Source organism: Mustela putorius, unplaced genomic scaffold (genome assembly GCF_011764305.1).
Source record: "Mustela putorius furo isolate JIRA1106 unplaced genomic scaffold, ASM1176430v1.1 tig00004033_pilon_pilon_pilon, whole genome shotgun sequence".
Taxonomy (NCBI): Eukaryota; Metazoa; Chordata; class Mammalia; order Carnivora; family Mustelidae; genus Mustela; species Mustela putorius.
Window position 1 is genome coordinate 1,640,987 of NW_025422169.1, and position 18,448 is coordinate 1,659,434.

Consider the following 18,448-nt stretch of genomic DNA (forward strand, 5'->3'; position numbering starts at 1 on the left):
ACCCTGTTTTTATTTTTATTTAAAGTTTTTTTTTTCCTGCAGGAAGGATATGATTGAATCTTGCTTTTTTATCCAATCTGATATTCTCTGTCCCATATTTGGAGAGTCTAGGCCATTTTTTGGTAATGTGATTATGGAAATGTTTGGCTTGGAGGCCCTGTTTTTCTGTTTTCTATTTGTGTCAACTATTCTTCCCTCCTTCCCTGCCTTTCAAATTGAGAACTTCTTAGTATTTCATTTTATCTACTATGGTGGAATGAACAAAGTTACTCCAAAGATATCCACATCTTAATCCCCAGGACCCATTAATGGGCCCAAGTGACATAGTAAAAAGGACTTTGCAGGTGTGAGTAATTTAAGGGAATTAAGGTGGGGAGATGTTGGCGATTGTCCAGGTGGGTCCAATATAGTCCCAAGGTATCTTAGTATCTTAATGAATTAATTAAGAGAGGGATGCCAGTAGTAGTAGATGTGACGGTAGAAGCAAGAGGTTGGAGGAATGAGAGGAAGGCATCCAAGCCAAGGGGAGCAGTCGGTCACCAGAAGCTGAAAAGGCAAGGAAACAGATTTTTCCCTAGGAACCTCTCAGATTAACCATATTTTTGACTTTATCTCAGAAATACTCATTTTGAGCTTCAGGGCCCCTGAAGAACTAAAAGGGTTTATATTGGTTTAAATCACTACGTCTGTAGTCACGTGTCACAGGAGCAATAGGAAAAAAATACAGATTTGGGTAGTGGAAGTGAGACAGTGCCATGACATGTACCTAAACATTTGGAAGTGTCTCTGGACTTGGATAATGGGCAAAGGTGGGAGGAATTTGGAGGCATGTGATATAGAGGAAGAAACCTAGACTGACTTGAACAGACTATCAGTAGAAATATGGATGTTCAGGGCACCTGGGTGGCTCAGTCGGTTAAGCTCGGCCTTTGGCTGTGGTCATAATCCCAGGGTTCTGGTATTGAGCCCCAGGTGGGGTTCCTTGCTCCACAGGGAGCTTGCTTCTTCCTCTCTCTCCCTCTGCCTGCCACTCCCCCCTGCTAGTGTTCTCTGGCTCTTGCGTGCCTTCTCTCTGGCAAATAAATAAATAAAATCTTAAATATATATATATATATATATTTTATTATATATATAATTTAAATATATATTTTTATTAAAATATTTTATTTATTATTATATTATTATAATGAAATATTTATTAAAATATTTTATTTTAAATATATATATATATATATACATATATATATATATAATTTAGCTAAAGATATTTCCAAGCATAATGTTGAAGGTGTAGACTGTTTTTTTCTTGCTGCCTAAAGCAAAACATGAGAGGAAAGGAAAGAAAAAGTTGGAGGGAAGAACCTTTAAGCAAAAAGAAGCCAGGATTTGATGTTTTGGGCAATTCTCAGTCTTCCAGTACATAAAAGATTCTAAATTAGGAGATTTACTATTTAAAAAAAAAATGCCTGCTCCAAAGAGAAAACCAAGAGTCTTTATGAATAACTTTTGCTAGTGCCTTGAAACGATCCAAAGGTCAGAACATTCAGTCGCACAAAGGCTTGAGATGTAAGAGATGAAGCCTCTCTGAGAGATCCCCTCAGCCGTCTCAGCAGAAGCAAGAACTAGAGCTGGGATTACCCGGGAGAGATCGGTGGGGCCCCTGCCCATTGAGCCCGAGGAATTCCCATGACACCCGCATGGGAGATCCACAAGGTTTGGCGAATGGATGTCAGTGGACACCCTGCCAGCATATATTGAGAAAGACAGAAAGAAGGCAAAATGACAGAGAAAGATGAGACTCCCTCAATTCTGCAGGCAGGAAACAAGCTAATAAAACTACCCAGCGTCTGAGCATGCTCTACCTTCCCTTCGAAAGAGAAGGATGACTCCAAGGGCGGAGCTGTGGGCCCCGAGGGCAGATCCCCAGACTACAGAAGGTAATTCCCAGGCCTTGAAATCTGATGGGGTTTTCCAGTTGGATTTCAAAATTGCTTGAGATCAGTGACTCCCTTTCTGCCCTAATTTGCTCCCTTTTCTGAGAAGGTCTGTAACTCATCCTGTGTCTAGCCCAGCACTGTATTTGGGGGGCCATCAGCTTATTTCTAGTGTCACAGGTGGAGAGAAGCTTCGAGCCCTGAAAGGATTACACCCAAAGTGTTAACCATCGCTAATCTAGATGGTTCAGATGATGAGATTTGGGACTTTTGAGCTGAGGAGACACAGGTGAGATTTGAGGCTTGAGTTAATACTGCCGTAGGTTGAGAATTTGGGGGACGTTGAATTAGGTGGTTGCATTTTGTTCGTGGGATGGCTTGAATGTGGAGGAGCGTAGGAAGTGTGGACTCTGGTGAGCTAACCAGCATAATGTACTAGAGCAGGGAAAATCGTAAATGAAGGTTTCTACCCATTGGATTACTGACTAGAAATAACTCTTCATTTTAGGGTTTTAGGAGTTGTTGTCAAATTTACAATATGTATCTTTCAAAAATATGTTGTTCCCTCACATCAAACATAAGAACCTCAAAACAGTATACTTCACTTCCTCCTGCTGGTCCTTGACCTTCTGTTGTATTATATTTTACTTGGAAATGTTATAGATCCCATAATAAATATTATGGTTTTTCTTTAAATAGTCAAGTATCTTTTAAACAAATTTTGAAAATGAGAAGTGCATTATATATGTGTCATGTGCATACCATTTCCATGTTATTTATCTCTTTGTATAGATACATGTTACCACATAGTATCCTTTTTTTTTTCTCTGCCTAAAGAACTTGCTGGAACATTTCTTACAATGCAGAAACACTAGTGTCCAATTCTATCAACCTTATGGTTTTTTTTTTTTTTGAAAATGGTTTTGTTGCATCTTTATTTAGAAATTTGTTTTTGATCAATAATTCTTGATCAACAGTTTCTTTCAATTGTTTTCGGCATTTTCAAGAAGTTGTCCCAATGCTTTCTTGTTCATGGATTTCAGGCAAGAAAGCTGCAGTCATTTTATCTGGGTTCCTCTGAGTGTAACATGGCCATGTAGACATCTTTATCCTCTATCAGCATCTTTACCCTCCTTCCAAAATTTTAAATACCTGCACTTAGTCCAGTGCCCAGCATTCCTTATGAATATGATAGAGCTCTTGTGTATTTTAATACTGTTAAATACATGTATTTACTGTTTAATACATGTATACAATACTGTTTAATACATGTATTGCTTTTACTCCTCATGCCTTTAGTACTGTTGTTTTATGAAATCAGTATTTATCTACACTTACATGGACATTTCTCATTTTATTTGCATTTTATTCTTTCTTGCACCACAGACCTTCCATTTGGGATCATTTTCCTTCTGTTAGAGATATATGGGAATTGACTCTGGTGAGGTTTGTTTGTGGCAATCTCTCTCACTTTTTATTTTTTTTAAAAGTTTTAGTTGGTCCTTTTTCTTGGAATATATTCCCAAATTTCAGTTATTAACTCTCAGAACATTGAGCATCAAATTTGCCTTCTTCTGTCTTTATTTCTTTTGAGAACTCACTTGTTACAGCAATGGTCATTTCTCTAAAGCAGGTCTATCATTTGTCCCTGGCTGCTTTTAAGATTTTTTTTTTCCTATGTCTTGGGTGTCTGGAATTTTACTTCGATGCACCTGGCTGTGTTTTTATTCTTGAATCTGACTTTGGATTCAATGGTATCTTTGTCCCTAGTGCTCTAGTAAAAGAGTCTGAGCACGGGACACACCTATATTAAAGAGTCCTGCTTTATTGGAGAGACAGTCCCCCAGAGTAGAAGGAGTAAGGGAAAAACCAGGTGAGACCAGGAAGGGTGGGAAATAGTGCAAGGTGACGCATCCCTATTCCGGAGAAGAATTCATAGGGCATCGCAGTGTGAGACAGTCAGCCTCACACACTGCCAGGTGTGTCTGCTGAGCTCCTCGGGACATCTCCAGAACAGCTATTTTTTTTTCCCCCCCAAACAGTGCCTCAGAGAGTCCGGTGGAGGGAAGAGGAGACAAAGCGTAATTGTCAAGCTTGCTCCCGTTCTTATATCTGATTAGTCCGAGTTTGTAGGTTAAACCATCTGGCACCTTTGGTAATAGCTCAAAAAGCCAGCTCCTGGGGCTTCTGTTGGCGGGGGGGGGGGGGGGGGGGGGGGGGAGAGGGGGGGGGCTCCGTCTGTTAAGTCTCTGACTCTTGATTTCAGTTCAGGCCGTGATCTCAGAGATGTGAGATCGAGCCCTGCGTGGGGCCTCTTACTGGGCATGGCGCCTGCTTGAGATTCTCTCCCTCTTCTCTGCCCCTCCCCCCACCTCTCTGTCTGTCTGTCTCTGTCTCTCTCTCTCTCTCTAAAAAAACAAAAGTCCTGCTCTCTCATTCTGTAGAATAGCAGTTCATACAAGTCAAAAGTGGCAGAGAGGAGAGTCTTTAAAATCAGTCTGGTTGGACAGTGTCTACCAAACATGAGGGGCTTATCACCTCCAGCAAGCAGCCAGGAATGCAGGCGGTACCTCCCTCAGTCTCCCCAGTCTCCATCTGCTGTCCACGTGGCTGAGCAGAGCAGAGACAGGGCCCAAGGGGACAGATAAGGCTGCGAGTATCCGGGGAAATACATAAGGCGTTTCCAATATTACGGGACTTCTGCTGTAGGTGGTGTCAGTCCTTAATTCTAGAAGTTTCTCAACTATTATGACTTCAAATATTGCCCCTGTCTCATTTATCTCTTTCTCTCTTCCCCTTCTGGAATGTCAATAAAAAGTTATTATTTTCCTCTTTGCTCAGTGCTGCCTTCTGGATAGTTTCCCTTCATTCCGACTTCCTGTTCACGGTTTCCTCTTTACCAAAATAAATTTCTATCAAACTCAACAAATATTTTTGTTGAGTTTTTTATACTAATTATTATATTTTTTTATTATTATTATATTTTTTAATTTCTTGAAGTCCCACTGGGTTCTTTGTAAGATTTGCTTGGTCATTATTCATACTTCTGATTTTTACTAAAGCTAATTGGTACTAATATAGCCAATCCCTTTTGATTTTTTAATTACATTATATGCATTTATTTTATATTAGGAATTCTCATATTCTGACATCTTTCTGTAGATAATTTTTCTCTTTGTTTTATTGTTGCCTCTCACTTATGGCGCATTGGTGGGGGGTAGAGGGAGATCATAATTTTTGCCTGAAATCTCGTGTTTTTAGAATTTATAAATTCTTTGAGGCTTGAGATGAATTTATGTGTTTTTATACAGAGGATTGTACTTACTTCTCAAAGGAACCTGGGACAGTCCAAACCCAAGACTTTGAGGTCCTTTTTTTCTTAGGGGTTTTTGGACCAACAAACATACAGATTTGTGTTGTAAACCTGTAGTGTAGGTGATGTCTCGCAGTCATAAATTCTTAGGATTTTTTTTTTTTTTCTTCTAGCCCAAGTTTTGATCCTGTGCTCTTCATTTCAGAACTATGGGTGGAAGGAGTGTTAGGTTTATTTCCAGCTTATTAAATTGAGAGTATATACTTTGCCGACTTTAGGAGGATTCTTTTCAACTTTCCCCCATTGTAAGGCCCCAAGTTTTGTCTGATATCCCTCAAGCCAACAAATAACCATAAAAACTGAAATTTCAGTTTACCTGTGCCCTCAAGGTATAAGCCATCTCCTCTGTTTATCTTTTGACTGGAGCGTTCTGTACTTTCTTGTCAAATGATTGAGACACTTCAGAAAATTCTTTTAATTTTTCTTCAGCATGTTTAACTGTTTTCAGCCAGAAAGCAAACAAGTCAGGGCTCCTAGAATGTTTCATCCTGGGAACTGGAAATATGTATATATATATATATATAGAGAGAGAGAGAGAGAGAGGTTAGACCATTTCAAGCGTGAGAGTAAGGATATCTCTTAGATTCTCCAAGAGGAATTTCTAATCCAGTGTTTCTACCCCTTAGGTCATCATGGAATTTAGAAAACATTTTTTTTTTCTTTCTTAACTCGATATAGAACAATGAGGCTCGAAAAGGGCAAGTTACTTTTTTAAAGGTGAATAAAAAGAACATGTTGGAAAAAGCCAAGGTGGTAAAATGGAAAATCCCAGGGTAACCTCCGGACACACGCATACCCACCCAATGAGAAACAATTGTTCACCTGCAAATTACATTTTCTCGACTTGCTTAATGATTTCCTATGAACGAACCACCACAGCCTAGTTTTGCAAGGGTACAATGGACTCCCGCATTGCATCCAAGTGAGTCATTCCTGCGCAATGCAGGCAAAGGGTTTGAAGTTAAAACACCATGACCATCAACAGCTCAAAACGAGTTTAATTACAAGAATCTGTTTACCCTAAAGATTCTGCCCCAATGTCCGTAAAGTAGATGAAGTTCTTTTCTCTCTATGTATCTATACCTAGAAAAGCTGGCACTGTCTGAGTGGTATTTTACAACCCGTGCTTATCAAAGAAGATATTGCAAAATTACCCTAATACAACCTATTAAATCTTAGTGAGCTCTGTGTTTTGTATAATACTTCAGGAAAATGTAAACCCACAACAAGTCATAATGTGTAAAATGCCATTTAAATGATTTTATTGTCTGTAGTAATGTAACTTATGCCTAAATATACTGTGCCTCAGTGGATAATGAAGTTCCCCCATATAATTAGATTATTTCATGGAAACAATAAAAATCAACAAATTTCATGGCTACAATAAAATCATTGCAGAGAATTAGGTCTTGGACACTACCCATGTTAATAGGCATTAATGCTTTTAGCTCAGTTGACATTGACTGGTGTGTCAAGTCTACACAGAGCTCACTTTGCTTGCTAAATTTATATTTTGGGGAAACCATCCCAAACCCTTCAGAATGTGCCCCAATTTTGCCATCTTTGTGGTTGAGTGGTTTTATTTGGTGCTCATAAAATACTAGTTATTTTGATCAGAATTTTTATTTCAAATGACAACACAGAAAATATTGCCAAACTTGCAATTAAATTGAAATGAAACATAGTATTGGAACCGAAGGGGAAAAAAAACGAGTGGATTCAGATTCCTCATTTTACCGAGAAGTTCATAAAAGTCCACAGTTTGAAAGTTAGTAAGGGCAAGAATTAGAACCCAAGACTTTTTGGTTCTCAGAGCTCACTATTCCGTAAACCACATCATGTCATCCCCCTTTGAGAATCACATTGTCTAAACCTACTGTTAATTTCACCTGGGCTTATGAATGAAAATTTTTCCATAGAGATACAAAGTTTAAGCCTAAAAGTGAGGCATGATTATCAGAGCTCTTTGCCTTAAGCTTCACCTGAATTCTGGACAGCCTGAGGACTTGAAGCATTCACCTTAAATATCTACTTCGTATTATTGCTGAAACAAACTGCTACAGGCTTTGGGTACTTATAGGCAGCAAATGGCGAGTGGAGAATGAATTCAGTCCGCCTTCATTGCTTCGAATGTCGACCAAAACCCCCCTTACATATGTTTTTACATGAATCAAACAGAAAGCACTAACCCTTATCCAGAAGCCACACTGGGAAAATTACAATTTTTATGAAAATACATGGAGTCAAAGAATATCAAAAGGACTTTGAGATGATCTAGCAAACTTAACTTGCTTCGTTTTATGGAGGAGGAGACAAAGGGGCAAAAAGGTTAAGGCTGTTGCCCAGAGACATGCAGTTAGTGACTACCGGTGCTGCAGTTAAAGGTCACATCCCTCTCTGGCCACCGGTTGTTCATTCTTTTGTTTTCAGAGACAGTGAAGGCACCCAGTCAGGTGATTCTACATCCCCTGCAGTCATTCTTTGGAATGCTGTGTGTCCTTTCTGCCTTCAGTGATGAGGTGATTGTCCTGGTTTTCCGTTCCAGTACCTAGTTGACGTGAGTGTTATGCTTAAGACCTCTGACGCTTTCTTATTTCTTTTCCTTTTCTAGTGCCAATATCTATAAGCAAAGAGTTACATTTGTAACATTTCAACACCGAGGAGTACTCTTCAGTCTGCATATCCCCCAGAAAAGAAGCTCAAGCAGTGCTTCTTCCACTTATGAACATGAAATAAAACACATCCAGAGGGGCTGCTCAGTCTGTTAATCTGCCTTCAGCTCAGGTCATGATCCCAGGGTCCTGGGATGGAGCCCTGCATCAGGCTCTCTGCTCAGTGGGGAGCCTGCTTCTCCCTCCCCCTGCAGCTCCCCCTGCTTGTGCTCTCTCTCTCTGTGTCAAATGAGTAAATAAAATCTTTAAAAAAGAAAACACACACACACACACATCCAGAAATTTTCTTTATATTCATGTAAAAATGCTTGCAAAGTGTTTTCCCCTTCTTACCGTGTCTGTCCTACTTGATTTTAAATTTTTCACTCAACTGAGCAAATTCCCATATTCTTAGATTCAGCTTGCGCTGAAGTTCTTCATTGCCCGGTCAAAACACAATGCTAGTTGATTTTACACTTTGTTTTTGAATACATTGAACTACAAAACAGGAGACTATCTTTAAATTTCCTTATGAGTAATGATTTGAAAAATTAACAAAATTTAAATGTACACTGACAATTAAGTAGTCACATTCTTATAACCACAGCTGTTATGTTAGTTGTCTTTTCTCCAACTTCCTTTCTTAAACATTACAGAAAGTCAGTAAAGGTTTCTTTAAGTATAATTGGATATATAATATTATATTGTATGCGATCACTCAGAAACATATCTAGGAAGGAAAGTTGCATAAAACAATTTAGACTCAATGAATAAAAAGTCAGGATAACTAGAAAAAACGAAAGCATTGCAATGAAAGAAAGATCATGGGATTTTAAGGCAAAAACCATTATTTGATCCTAGAATTCTGATTCTGGAAGCAATAGTTCAGGGGCTGATATGAGTTTCCCAAGGGCTGTTAAACCCAGACAATGAATTTATCTTTCTAAATTTTCTACTTTTCACTTTTAGAATTTTTATTTCATTTTTTAGATAGTTTTTATGTTTCTATGAGAGCCCACATCTGTTCATCCATTGGGATCATTTTTTTTCCCTTTAATTCCTTAAAAGTCCTTTATGCTAAACCTCCTGTCTTGGTCTTCTCGTCTATTTCTTTTGACTCTTTTTTCTCTGGGATATAGATTGTATTTTCCTGATTCTCTGTATGTCTAATAATTTTAATTTTATGCTGGAAATTGTAGGTGATACTTTTTAGGAAGTCTGAATTGTAGGGATTCTGTGCATTCCTCAGGAAAGTATTGATTGTTGATCTAGCAGGCAATAAAAACCTCTGGCTGATCACCATGTTCTTGTGGAAGAACGCCTTCACCTCTGCTCTTATGGCTCTGCATGGTTTTGCACATCTTCTAATGTGAGTCCTGAGACAGTCTGAATTCTCAAGACATGGTTCTTTTGGAATTTCAGTGCTTCCTGAGATATTTGCCAATCCATTCTAACTTGGCAGGACTCAGATTCTAAGATCGTTCTCCCCTTTGATGGGCAAGACCTTAAATCTCTTGAGTTCTTTCAGTCTTCCCCACTGGTGTCCTTCATTGGCATGCTTACACTCCGTCACAAATACACAGTGCTGACCAAAGATTTGCTGAGGATCTTAATGCAGATTTTAGAGATCCTGTCCTCTGTGTTTCTCTTCTATTTAGATTTTCTCCCTTTAGAAATTTATAGATGGCTTGCACTCTACCCTCTAGACACCTCACATCAATAAGACTGCACTTGCTGATTGAGTTCTAGGTGGTGCAGCTTAAGGATTGGAGAACGTCTTCAAGAGAAAAGCTCTATAAATATGTTCTATGCCATGGCTTTACTCTTTCAAGAGTTGAATCTCCTCCAGTTTCCACCTGCTTTGGGTCTCTTTCTGTACCTTCAAATGGTTATTTTTTTCTCTTTCTTTCTTTCTTTTTTTTTTTTTTTTTTTAGATAAATTGCTAGATAAATTACTTCTTTGCAATAGTTTACACCATTACCTTTGCTGGACTTCTCTTCAATAAGAAATAAACTTTAATGTGTTTTAATCTGCTATCTTTGAGTCTCTGTTACTTTGGAGTCAAGCCTAACCATAACAGACACAGCTAGGGTCAGAGCACCCACCCAGGAAATGGAGTATCAGTCTCATCATGAATTTGAGATGATAAGAAGTGGAGTGGGTTCCATGGGAAAACAGGTGCTTCAGATGCCTGTTGCTAGAACTGCAAAAAGCAACCAACAGACAGAGAAAAGAAAAAGGCAATTTTGCCAGCTTTGGCAGCAAAGGTTCTATAAAATCATCCCATGAATTTGAAACAGAAAAAAATCTAAATGGGACACTAGAGAAAGCTCCTCTTTTTTACACATTCGATGCTCACAAAATCTAAATTAAAAAGATTTTAAAAACATTAAATATGCTGTTCCAAATTTATATGACCTATTCGGACTATCTGTGCCACCTAATTGTTGGCTGAAAAAACAAGCTCACTATCCATCCACACTATTCAAATGCAAGATGACTTTTCAGTTATATTTCCTTTTTTCCTTCTAGATTGGATTGATGTTTGTTTTCACTTCCTGTTAGTGGAATGACGACACACAGTGACTTGTTCTCAACTTCCTGTGCAGATCCACGATAGACACTCATCCACAGACTACCCTTCCGTAGGATTCCCACCTAAGACCAGAAACAGAAGCCCAGGCATAGAAAATGACCAAAAACCACTGACTGGTACTACATTTCTGACACAAGGATATAGCACTCTCAAAACTTTCACCCCTTAATTACCTTCCACTTCTGGCCAGATGTCAAAAGATAAGGGAATAGGCGGCAACTGCAGTGAACTGGATGTTGTTGTCGTGGATGGAAACTACAGGTGGTGAGAGAGAACACGATGTAGTCTTTCCTTCTCAATTGCTTTTCTAAACTGTTACTAAGTCAGAAGTAGTTTGAGCTGATTCTATGCAATCAAATCTTCTTTTCTGAATAGGTTCAGTCCCTGTTACGCATTTGGGAAAGCTCTCTTTATCGAATTGGAATCTCTTCATGGAAGAACAATGTTATTTGTTGTTGTTGTTGTTGTTGCTACCTGTCTCCAAGAAAATGAGAGAGGAGGGAATGCATTTTCTATTACACAATATTTCCCTAGCTTAATTTCTTATATATCTTATTGCTCCATGGTCCTCTGACCTTCTACCACTATTCCCACTTTGGACTAAGGAAAACTACTAACCAGGTTGTGTACTGGGGAATGTCTATTGACATCTTGCTACCTACCTATAAGAGTTGCCTTGTAGCCAGAACATTCCTCTCTCTTTCTCTTTCTCTCTCTCCTTCCATACATCCACTCCACATGCATACGCACTCCACACACACACACAAACACACACACACACACAAAACCAGGAGGCTTTTTAAATTTTTTATTTCTGTCAATAGAATTGGAAAACAAAGTCCTTGGTTTATCAGGCTGTATAAAATATTTCCAAAACCACTATAACGTGTCCATGTTATCATCCACTCCATCATTCTTCTCCTTGCCCACACTTTCTGCAGCCTGGCAGGTTATCACCTCGGCATGTTCTATGCTTCAGATTCACTTACCTCTGAATCATAAGCAAAGTTGGCAATAACCTGGCAGGCCAGTCCTTCAATCCATATGCAAGAGTTAATTGCTCTCCCACTCCTTGATGTACTGCCACAATTCCCTGCTTCACTGAAAAGCCTTTGACATCAACGTACTGCTCTTGGAAGGATTACAACTTGTATATCTGGATGGCTCTAGTGAGGGTGCACCACAACACCAGGTATGAAAGCAAAATTGCTTTCCCTGCAGGTCGTCAACGCCGTACTTCTCCCTTCTCACGTTGGGTGTGTTACAATCTAAGGAGCGTGGTTGTCTCTCAAATGTGGATCTTCACTTAGACTTTCAAAGCAAGTTTTTAATCCTGGAGAATAAACGTCTTATACGTCTTCTGCGACTTGCTGAGGGGCTATGATCTAAATTTATACATGGAGGCTATCAACTCCCTAACAGTAAGATATGATCTTTGAAACATTTTGACTATTTAGGATATAATCTTTGAAAAAAAAAAAATGGAAGTCATCTGAGAGGGAGCTGGACAGAGTCTGAAGAGTTTATTTTCTGTTGCATGCGGACATCAAACTGGCCAACTTAGGGTCTTTCAGAAATATGTCAAGGGTGAATAAGAAATATAAGAAAATAAAAAAAAGAAATATAAGAACATAGAAAAATGTCTTCAATGGTTAAAGCATCTGTCTCTGCAGGTTTAAGGGAATTTAAATTATTTTTAAGTTAAAGGCCTTTTTCTGGAATTGGACTTGTTTTCTGGAACAATTCCCTACTTAAATCTTCTTAACCATTTACCTGAAAACCAGTAATAATTGTCACATTGTCTTTCTTCAAACGTGAGCACCTCAAGTGCCCTTCAACCAAATGAAAACAACAGGCCCATTGGGATGACAATGGGAGCCACACGGTGGCCTTTGTGGTTGACATTCAGACATGTGCTTAGCGCATTATTTCTCAGACTGGGTTATTTGAAACACCTATGTTAGAATCCCCCAAGATCTTTCTTTTTCAGTGAATTACTGGGGTATTTTTCAGAGCGACTGAATCAGAATTTTTGAGTTAGGAGCTCTGAAATAACCAGATAATTCCTATGAAACACCAAACTTTGAGAGTCAGGTCAAGAAACATGACAACAAGGGAGGCCTACTGATGAAAACTATGTATATAAAGTGGAAGCAAAGTGAAAGCTAGCTGGGCTTTTCCAGGTAAAGGTATGTATAATATAAATTGACTGCAATACATTTCTAAGCTACCCAAGTTCTTCTGTCTCTCTCTGGAATGCTTGTTAAATGCATATGGAAAGTAAAGAAATAAAACGGGCAAACTGAAGCACACTATAGCCTTGTGTTCTCATGTTCAAAGTTAGTGATTAGTGACTGCTTGTTTTTTATTTCCTCAAGACCACAGAGAACGGAAGTGGGAGTGAGCCTGAAAATATCAATATTCTTTGGGATTTTATACTTCTTTTCATCTTCAAAGTGCCTTACAAAATTCTCTAATTAGGCTCACACGCTCTGGCTCCTAGTTGTATCTCTAATCGTAAGACAGCATACCTGCTCTTCCTTGCTTAGCTCTGAGCAACATGCCATTCTTAATCATTACTAAATTAAAGAAAAAAGTGTTTGTAATAATTTCTACTTAATTAAAACAAATCTGGACATTTCTTTAAATGCAAGTCCAATTGCGTGGGCCCTAATCTATATTAGCAAAGTTTGGCCATTATTTATTCAGAGCAAAGATAAGTTTTAATTGTAAAATTATCTGTAATTAAATGTAATGGTTAAAATGGTTGCATTTCTGACCAACCTAGAAAATTATTTGAAAGGATTTCATTCTATTCCCTTGAAAATTTGTAGTTTTACACATTCTTACTATTTTAATAATCACTTTTGAGCAGACCATGCTTTTTAATAAACTTTCAGGTATCTGTGAGAGAAGTTAGTCTATAAACTGAGAAATTAACATGAAAATTAGGAAATCTTGGGGTGCCTGGGTGGCTCAGGTGGTTGAGCATCTGCCTTCTGCTCAGATCATGATCCAGGAGCTCTGGGATCAGGCCCCACATCAGGATCCCTGCTCAGCGGAGAGCCTGCTTCTCCCTCTGCCCCTCACCCTGCTCATGCTCTCTCTCTGTCTCTCTCTCACACTTGCTCTCAAATAAATAAAATTTTTAAAAAAAGAAAAGAAAAAGAAAATTAGGAAATCTGTATTTTATTTTCATTTCTGGCACTGGCTAGTTATATGACTTCAGGCAAGTCACTTACTGTTTCTGGATCTTGGTTTCCTCCTTTGTAAATTAGAGAAGTGTCTTCCAGCTCTGTGACCCTATGAGTAATCATGTGCCTCTCAGAGTGTCATGCATGTATAACTGTGCAAGAAGATGCTCTAGCATGTTCTATTAACAGTAGATGTATGTAGGCTCATGTGTCAGAAGAAGCTACCTGGTCACTGGGCATGTCATCCCTCAGTCATCACACGGCCAATTACCGAGTGATAGAACAGGTCAGAAATCGAAGCATCTGAACATAAGTCTTTACATGTCTTGGGTTTGCACCCATGCTGTGTGGAGCCAAAGTATGGAGTCCCCTAAAAAAGGTCTCCTGAGTCACTGGAAGGACTGTCCACCTCTCACCGAAGCCTTCTTCAGAATGAGAGTTTCTTTCTTTCGTTATGCCTGATATGGAAAAGTATAAAAATAAATTGCCATTTTTAAGGTCTGTTGGCGATTCACACCTTTGAGTGAAGGGGATGTCCATCCTTTTTTGAGAACATCCACTAAGACAGGGAGGAAGGGAAGGGTGTTAGGGAAGGGCCATGATCTCCATCAAACTGGAAGAACCAAGAATGTGAATGGTGAGAAGATAAGAGGCAGAAAAATACACTTCATACATCATCACTCAGAAAACAGAAAGGCCTGCTGGTGCGCCCGCCCACACGGCACAGCAAACAGCAGCTCTGGCCTGGTCATGAGGACCTGTCATTGTAAACAGGATTCCCTGTGTTTGCAGTCTCCTGGAGGCATATTCCTTCCAGGTCTACACTGCATACCAGAAACAACAACAACCACCACAACCACAACTAAAAGGGAAAATGTATGCCAATAAGTCAGAGTTCCCCAGGAGCTCTGTGACTGTGTGAGTGTGGGCACGTGTGCTGACGTGTACGACAAGGAGGGGGAGGCAGAACGCACAGTCCTAGAACATTCTCATTTCAGAGTGACCTGATTACTGAGTGGAAAGAAAAAGAATACAAGGATTGAATCTTCCTCTTACTAAACCTACAACGTAATTCTTGAATAGATCATTGTGTTTGTGGTAGATGCCAGGAGCTCTCCCTTTGATAGGTATCCCGTGGGTATCTTGGGTCGGAGATGGTCCAAAGAAATAGTGGTAGTCCATTTGGAAGGAAAATAAGAATCCAAAATATTCTGGTTTGTTGTTAGGCTCATAGTGGAATCTTTGGAGCAGGGAAGTCCCTGTGATGGAACCACATCTTAGTAAGTCAGCTGAAGTGTTGCACTTGTCTTTCAGGAGAAGATTCGTGTAGGAATTCGTGCTGGTGCTCTGGCCAAATGCTTCTCTGCAGCAGTTCTATCATCGTGAAACCCAGTCTGAGCAACGGTGACTTAGGGTAACCATGTCATATTCAAAAAAGAAAGACCCAGGAGGCCCACCCTAACTCGAACTTAAAAGATAAAGAACAAACATATATTTAGTATAAGTATGTCTCATACAATATTTGAGCCATACTTCCACTTGGTTTATCTGAAACTAGCATTTAGTTGAGTGTCTTGAATTTCATCTTGCAACTTGAGGTGGTTTTCAGCAGAAATGTTTTGCACTACTCTTGACGGCTTGAATTGAAATAAGAAAAGGCACTTTGTTCCTATGACACTTTTTCACATCTTGAGACCAACACATTCCCATAGGTTTGCAGTGAAAGTCCTGAGTGAGTGACCATGCGTGAACATGGCCTCTGACTATTTCTAAACAAGGGGGTGGTGCTTGCAAATTACAGAAAAGTTGCTTCATCCCCATAGCATCAGGACCAAATCCAGATTAAATAAGTGGAACTGAATGATTCACTGGCACTTGGTTAATCACTGTGTGAGTCTAATTGTGTAACACCTTCTCTGTGTTTTTCATTCCTGCCCATCTTAAGGAAACAATGCTTTGTTTCCCCTGACTGACGTGCTCTCTGCTGCAAGTCTGCTGCAAACCCAAGCACAGCACAGCATAGGCTTCTCTCAGGGGCCCTGAGAACCCCATCTGGAGCCCTGAGAGCCGCTAGGGGCTAGTCACCTAAATTCCAGTTGACCCTCGAACAGTCTGAGTTTGACGTGCACAGGTCAGCTTATACCCAGGGATTCTTTTTTTAAAGATTTTATTTATTTATTTGACGGACAGATCACAGGCAGGCAGAGAGACAGACAGAGAGAGAGGAAGAAGCAGGCTCCCCGCTGAGCAGAGAACCCGACTTGGGTCTTGATCCCAGAACCCGACTTGGGGCTCGATCCCAGGACCCTGGGATCAGGACCCAAGCTGAAGGCAGAGGCCTTAACCCACTGAGCCACCCAGGCGCCCCACACCCAGGAATCCTCTACAGTACAGTTCTATGAATGTACTTTCTCTTCCTCACGGTCTTCTTCATAACACCTAGTTTATATACTATATAAAGTGGATACACATATGAACTCAGGCCGGGTGGAAAGCCCAGCTCTGCTCCTCGGACAGTGGTGTCATATAAGGAAAATCACCACATCTTCCCCTAGAACCAAAAAAGATATTGCGAGTACCCTATGGCCACAGACTGCCAGGAACAACACTACAGTTTGTTGTAGCAAACATACAGACCATGAGGAACAACAGGGTGTCTGAGCGAGAGGACGCTGAGAAGGACCTAATATAGAATCTGGTTATTGGTTGGGTGATTGAGGCAAGACCGGAGGAGAAGGCGTGTGGTCTAGACTGGGTGTTGGGGACGATAAACCAGCAAACAAATAAGTATAAATGTTTGTCATTCGGTTTAATTTGCACAGCCTCACGTGGTCTGTTTTTTGGAAGTGTTGTGCAGTTGGAAACCAGAAGCTGTTGGAGTGCTGGTAAGGAAAATAATTCTCATATAGTTGCTCTGGAGAAAATCAGGCAGAGAGATGGGCAAGCTGCCAAAATATAGGTCTTTCAGATAAATGCTATGAAGTACAGATGATCCTCTTAAGTTTATCCGACTTCGTCTGAACGATCCAAGTCTAGAAATCAGTTAGCAAATCTACCACAGTAATTTCTCCGTCGAGAGTTCTAGTATCTCCCTGCTGAGTCTTTCTCACAGTATCTTACTCCTTTTACTTCCTTGTGGTCCCATAAAATGGAAATCACAATAGTGCGGTTAATATACGCTTAATGGAAGCAAACCTCAGAAAGAGTTTGCCATGTTAATTAGAATGTGATTTAAAGTCTCCCCGATACCTGAACTGTGCTCTATTCAGAGGAGTTGGTTTCCGATTAGGGGAAGATGCCTCTGCTTTAAATTTTTGGATCAATCTCAGTAAGAAATTTTTTTTTTAATTTTTTATTTTTTGTAAACATATATTTTTATCCCCAGGGGTACAGGTCTGTGGATCACCAGGTGTACACACTTCACAGCACTCACCAAAGCACACACCCTTCCCAATGTCCATAATCCCACCCCCTTCTCCAACCCCCTCCCCCCAGTAACCCTCAGTTTGTTTTGTGAGATTAAGTGCTCCATATCACTCGGCATCAGGGAAATACAAATCAAAACCACAATGAGATATCACCTCACACCAGTCAGAATTGCTAAAATCTCAGTAAGAAATTTAAGCAAGGAATCAGGTATCTAATTGGAAAGCCATTATAAATACATATTTTGTAATTAAGGAATTAATACTCTGTAGAATTTAAATGTTAGGTTCTTCATGATCATTGAATCCAAGACCCTCTCTTCACAATTGAGAATATAGAATCTTAACAGAGTCTGTGTTGGGACACCTGGGTGGCTCAGTTAAGTGTCTGCCTTTGGCTCAGGTCATGATCCCAAGGTCCTGGGATCCAGCCCCATGTCGGGCTTCTTGCTTTCCACCCTGCTCAAGCTCTCTCTCCTTCTCTCTCAAGTAAATAAAATCTTTTTTAAAAAGAAGGGGGGGGGGTCTGTTTATGATGGTTTATTTGATTATAACATTTTGTATTTTTGTAACATTTATTTAGTCTAAATTTGTAAATATTAAATCCAACCTAGTAAAGATGGCTTCAGTGACAGTCTTGATCATTTGCTTATCAAACATACAATTATGATAGAAATCATATTTATTGTCTGCTTACTAGGTGCTAAGTGCTATATTAAGCATTTTATATAAATTATCACATTTAATCACAACAGTAGCTCCATGATGGAGGTAATATTATTTTTCAGGTATTATGTAGATGAGGAAGCTGGATTTAGCAAGTTTAAGGAACTTGCCCAGGGTCACACGTAGCTTGTAAAATTCTCACTTGCTTCAATTATTCTGGGGCCTGAGCTATCGAAGGGAAAATTCTATCACTGTGAGAACCTCAATTCCTGAGGCTGCATCCACATGAAGAATTTAAGTAGCCCTGAATTATTTCCTCTGGCACTTTTCTCACCATCTTAATTCAGTTCAACACAAACGCTTGGCCAAGTTCTTCCTGTGAGCTCCGTACCAAGTGATTGGGAGGAGGCGTCACCCTGAGAAGTGCAACTGGGTCGCCCATCCCAGGTTCTCAGTGACCGCTCGAAGCTAAGGCAGGAAGAGGGCTGTGATGGGTTCTCCTTCAGAGGGTCTGGTATCTCAACCACAGGGGGAAATAATCCAAGCCAGCAGAGCACTCTACCCTCCCCACACACGTCATTCGGAGACATGTAGGCTCAATGCTATTT